Here is a 6411-nt window from a genome sequence, read left to right on the forward strand (position 1 = left end):
CTGGTGGTTAGCTCAGTGGCGTAGAGCATGGTGCCAATAACACCAAGGGCCAAGATTCAATGCCTTTACTGGCCAGCCACCAATAAATAAATAAAGATGTCAGGTTCATAATTCTGATTGCATTAATTCTTTCATCATGTTAATAAGTGAAAATATCCCAGAGTAATGTTTGATAGTCAAAAAGAGAAACTGATAAAGCTGAATAGAACTTGATCTCACTACATAAGGTAGGTTTTTTTTTAATTTTTATTTTTTTGCAGCTGGAAGGTATGGGGATCTGAACCTGTGCCCTTGGTGTTATATAAGGCAGCGCTCTAACCAACTGAGCTAACCAACCATCCTAAGTAAGCTGTTTAAAGTAGGAACAAATTGTTTTCCCCAATGACTTTCACTATTACTTCAGAGATGAAAGAGTTGACTTCAACATACAATTGCAATTATTCATCATTGACTCAGACTATTACAACCAATTCACACAACTATAAAATTACTTAATCAAATTATTGATAATATACAATCTATTTAAGAGTGTTAAATAAGATTGTTGTATATTTAAACATACAACAGTTCATCACTATTTCATTTTAATGTCACAAACCAGGTTTGGATTCTATCTACCTATCTACCTCTTATATAACATTTATAGAGTGCTTAACATACAACAGTCACTATGCCTACCATTCCAGATGCATCATCTCAATTAATCCTCAAAATAAAACTCACTGAATTAGGTACTAATATCATCCTTATTCTGCAGGTGAGGTAGGCTTTGATAATAAGCTAACTTGTCCACAGTCATGCACAAGTCAAGAAAGTATTTCTTCTAGTCTGACTCTAGAGTCAGTCCAAGTACTATATTTGCATTGTAATGCCTGTCAGTAAGGGCCTGTGGGGAAAAAAAGCCATTAGCAAATTCATGCATTTATGTTTATGTCTTTGTGGAGAGAATTAATCAAGAACATGTGACGGCTGGCTGGTTAGTCCACTTGTTAAGAGTGTGGTGTTGATAACACCAAAGTCAAAAGTTCAAATCCCCTTACCAGCCAGCAGCCAAAAAAGAAAAGAAAAAGAACATGTAAAAGTTAGGTTTCCTCCCAATTAAACACATTTATAGCCAACCTAGAATAAATGGAATTGTGTTTTGAATCTCAAATTCTCTCAGTTTACAGGAGGTGACTAAGACAGAAAAGTCTCTGATAGTAAAGTCACAATCAAGGCTAAAGTTAAAAAAAAAAACAAATAAATGCTAGAAGTGCAAACTGGAACCAAGCATCTACTATGTGTCCTGAGTTGATTTTCACTCTCAACACTTCGGACACCAAGTGTGTGGGTCTTTTCCTCACACCAACTAATTCTCCAATTCCCAATTCAATTCAGTTCTAACATGGCACTCTCTACCTGGAGTTAACATCAGATCCCACAAGTTAATGGCTCAAGACTGGGCCCCTGCTTCAGACACCAACCACATGTCCTGGGCCGCATACTCCTGACCAACAGCTATTTAACCAGGGTTCCCATAGTTCCTCCTCAGGTTCAATAATTTGCTAGAATGGCTCAGGAATTCATGAAGGCACTTGCTAATATTGGTTTATTATAAACGATACAACTCAGCAACAACCAAATCAAAGAGAAGCATAGGGTGAAATAATGAGAGCACTGGGGTAGAGCTGCCACAGCCTTCTCTGGAGCCCCACCCTCCTAACATCCTGACATATTCAACTAACCCAAAAGCTCTCCAAACCCTGTTGTTTAGGGTCTTTTATCAAAGTTTTATTGAATGGGCCTAATTGATTAAATCATTGGTTACTGGTGACTGACTCATGTCTAGCCCCTCCTGCCTTCCCAGCAGTCAGGAATGGGGCTGAAAGTTCCAACCCTGTAATCATGCCTTGATCTTTCTGTAGTTCAGCCCCCAACCTGAAGCTATCTAGTGGCCCACCAAATGAAAAACGCTCTTATCACTCCTATTACCAAGGAAACTCCAAGGGAGTTAGAAGCCCTATGGCAGAACCAGGGACAAAGACCAAATCTATTTTTTTTATCGTCTCACAGACATATTAAGCACTGAAATACTAGGATAAAAAGACATAGCCCCTACCCTTAAGGAGGTTATTTACAATTTACAGGTTCAAGGTTCTTTGCTTTAATTCAATTATATTTTAAACACTAAGTACAGTAAAAATGGCTTTCCTCAAAAATTCTAATCTTACCAAAAAGACAACATATGATATTGATTTATGCAAGGATACTTCAAAAAGTTCTTGGAAAACAGAATTAAATAATACAAGTCTTTCCATGAACTTTTTGAAGACCCCTCATATATACTGGTTTTCATTCACAGTTCCTGGCTCCCCAAGGCAGGACTCTAATCTTCCCCTTCCTTTCTGTCTTGGAGCTGGCCAAAAAGAAATCCTCTGACCAACGTTATCTGATTGTAGGTCATAAGACCCCTATTCCAGAAGGGGTCCCACCCCATACCCAGGAGGAAAGAATGATGCACAGAGAGGCCAAGAAGAACCTGAATAAACAGGCCTTGCTGGGTTTCCCCACCCGGTCTGTTAGCATTAGATCACACCCATTTTGTCCAATCACATTTCTACACGGTTGTCTAATGCTTCAATCACGCCTTTGTAACGAAACTTCCATAAAAACCCAAGAGGACAGGGTACAAAAGCTTCTGGATAACTGAACATGTGGAGGTTCCAGGAGGGTCGCACACCTAGAGAGGTCATGGAAGTCTGTGTCCCTTCCCCTATACCTCCCCTTACGCATCTCTTAATCTCTAATATCCTTTGTAATAAGCAGGTAACCTTAAGTGCTTTCCTGAGTTCTGTGAGACATTCGGCAAATTAATCAAACTTAGTTTAAAGCCAGTTGGTCAGAAGCACAGGTAAAACCACCTGTAACTTGGGATTGGGGGTGGCGGGGCAGTCTTGGAGACTGAGCCCTCAACCTATGGGATCTGACCCTGTCACCAGGCAGTGTGCTATCTCCAGGTAGTGTTGGAACTGAACTGGAGGGCACCAACCTGGTGTCTGTCCACCGCAGAACTGCTTATTTGCTTGCTGATGGAGAGAAACCCACACACAGCTGGTGTTAGAGTGTTGTAAGAATATAATGGGAAAAACTGAACTGTGTTTTTTCTCTCACGATGTTGAACAAAACAAGTCTTAAGGAAGGCTATCATATAGAAAAAGTAGAAAAACCAAAGGTTTGGGAGTAAAATAAACTGAATCACTTACGATAGGAATCTGGATAAAATACTTAATCTATCTGAGCCTTAATTTCATCATTTGTAAAAGGGAGAATACTGATAAAGATCTTGCAATGTAGTTGTTAATATTTAAGAAATAAGCAAAGGATATATATAGCATACTATAACACATTGAGAGATGGGGTAAAAGATACAATTCAGGGTAAGAGTTAAGGGAAAGCAAAAACTACTGTGATTTAGTAAAATGAATTACCATTCTTGCTATAAAATTTAAGTATAAAAGGATAAGGTATAAAGTATAAAAGTGAGGCTGGCTGGTTAGCTCACTTGGTTAGACAGCATGGTGGGTGCTGATAATACCAAAGTCAAGGGGTAAGTATCCCCAACTAGCCAGCCGCCAAAAAAAAGAAAGAAAGGAAAAAATAGGGTAAGATTCCTTTAAGATGCCTATACAAAAACACCATCAAATTTCCTTTCATTAACTCTTAAGTATCTATCAATCAATTACCTTTAAGTGAATCATATTTTGAAAAACATTTGCAGGTCACTTGTACAGTCCTTAAATGAGTCACCGGGATCACAGATTTAAATCCGGGGTTCATGACCTAACTTCCATGAATCCCCTGATACTATGCACAACACTATGTGTGTTTCAGAGGAAGGGCCCAAGGACCATGAGATACACAAAACAATCTATTTAATACTAGAATCTTTTAATACTAGACACTTCAATTCTCACGTCCAATATATATAAAGTGGAGTTTACACAGATTTCAACAGGAGGCAATTAGATTTCTAACACTAAGGTAGAAGAATCACTGTTTAATGCATACTTATTTTCTTCTAGGTTATTTGGTCAGGAAATATTGAGTGTCTGGAACTTCAGAGCATAGTCAAATGAACACAAAACAATACTCATGGCCCTAAAAAACTTACAAATTAATTTTGAAGAAAGAATATATGAATAGTTAATGCACACTTTTCTAGTGCAACATATAAAGAACTAAAATTTAATGGTAACATCTGCTAATATGGGGGCATGAAAAGTTCCTAGAGGAAGCAAGAGTGGACAAGCTAAATTTCAAATGAAATGATAAACACAGATTCTTGGAGAGGGTTTATTCTAATCTAGATCAGTTATTTTCAAATTGCAGGATACGACCCATTAGCGAGCCATGAAATGAATTTAGTGGATCTCAACCAAGTTTTCAAAAAATAAAATAGAATATAAAATCACAGTGCACTATGTATAGCTAAAGAAGTTGTTTTGAGAAACTTCAGTGTGTAAATACATAAATACATTGATTCACAATGTGAAATATATTTCTTACCGTCAGTCTGGTCAAAAGAATAGGAACACCAAAGTTCTAGATAAAGGACAAGGCAATGAACAAAGCCTCAGAGAAAGAAACCACCAATTGCACAAGAACAAAATGATTAACTTGACTGCACAAATGGCCCATTAAAGGAGGAGCCAAAAAAGATAGTGACCTGGTGGAGTGCAGTAGCTTAGAGGCCCAAATATATGATTGAGACTTCAAAAGCATACTACTGGGCTTTTGAACAGTTTTTAAATTAGCAAAACACTGTTTAAGTTATCTTTAAATATTCTGGTTGTGGGCTGGCCAGTTAGCTCAGTTGGTTAGAGTGTGGTGCTGATAACACCAAGGTCCAGGGTTCAGTCCCTGAACTGGCCAGCCCCCCAAAATAAAATAAAATACAAAAAAATGAAATAAAAAATATGATATAAAATAAAATTTATATGGACTAAAATAGCCAGAACAATTTTGAAAAAGAATAAAGTTGGAGGACTCACATTACCTGATTATAAAACTTAAGTAGCTACAGTAATCAAGACTGTGCAGTATTGGCAAAAAGACTGACACACAGATTAGTGGCATGCAATAGCATCCACAAGTAGACCCACACAGATATGGTCAAATGGTTTTTGACAAAGAGACAAGGGCAATTCAAGGGAGAAAGGAGTCTTTTCAACAAATGGTTACGGAATAACTGGGCAAATCAAATGAAACCCGACCCATACCTCACACTTCATACAAAATTAACCCAAAATGTATCATAAACCTATATCTCAACTATAAAACTATGCAATTTATAGAAGAAAACAGGAGAAACTCTTTGTGACCTCGTGTTAGGCAAATAGTTCTTAGACACAATATCAAAAACGAAAAACATTTTTAAATTTTGGGCAAAACTGGACTTCATCAAAATTTAAACTTTGGGCTGGCTGGTTAGGTCAGTTAGTAAGAGCACGGTGTTGTAACACATGAAGGGCAAGGGTTTGGATCCCCTTACCAGCCAGCTGCAAATAAATAAATAAATGTAAACTTCCATACTTTGAAGTTGTTATGTGGCTAAAAAGACAAGCCACAGACTAGGAGAAAATCTTTGCAAGCCACTTATCTGACAAAGGACTATTTAGATATTCTAAAATAAAGAACTCTCAAATGACTGAATAGTAATGAAACAAACAATCCAATTAGAAAACAAAGGACAAGAGACATTTCACCAAAAAAGATTTACAGATGGCAAATAAGCACATAAAAGATGTTCAACATCCCTAGCCATTTGGAAAATGCAAATTAAGATCATGATGCGATATTACTATACATTTACTAGAACAGCTAAAAAAATTTTTTTAAACTGACAATACCAAACGTTGCTGAGAATGCAAGAAACTGGATCTCTCGTATATTGCTGGTAGGAATGCTAAATGGTATAGCCACCCTGGAATACAGTTTGGTATGGCAAATATACAACTCAGCAAACATACTCCTAATCATCTATACTAGGAAAATGAAAACTTACAATACAAAAACTTGTATATAGCAGTTTATATAACCCAAAACTGGAAATAATCAAAATATCCTTCAATGAGTGAATGGTTAAACAAACTGGTAAATTCATACCATGCACTATTACTCAGCAATATAAAGGAACAAATTATTGCTACTTGCAACAAATTGGATCTCAAGGGCATTATGCTAAGTGAAAAAAAAAGCCAATCTCAAGAGTCACATGCTCTATGATTCCATTTATATGATCTTCTTGAAATGACAAAATTACAGAAATAGAGAACAAATTAGTTGTTGCCATAGGTTACGGATGGTGGGAGGGAGGGAGTTGGGAATAACCACAAAGGGGTAGCACAAAGGAGATCTTTGTGGTGATGGAAT

The 6411-nt window shown here is 37.1% G+C and overlaps 1 non-coding gene across 1 annotated transcript; it reads left to right on the top strand.

Annotated features, from left to right (window-relative positions):
• Nucleotides 1-4837: 4837 nt before the first annotated feature.
• On the top strand, nucleotides 4838-4911 carry TRNAI-GAU. Its single transcript has one exon. It is a non-coding gene; the product is annotated as a tRNA-Ile (tRNA).
• The last annotated feature ends 1500 nt before the right edge of the window (nucleotides 4912-6411 follow it).

The sequence above is a fragment of the Galeopterus variegatus genome, unplaced genomic scaffold (assembly GCF_000696425.1).
Source record: "Galeopterus variegatus unplaced genomic scaffold, G_variegatus-3.0.2 Scaffold1325, whole genome shotgun sequence".
NCBI lineage: Eukaryota > Metazoa > Chordata > Mammalia > Dermoptera > Cynocephalidae > Galeopterus > Galeopterus variegatus.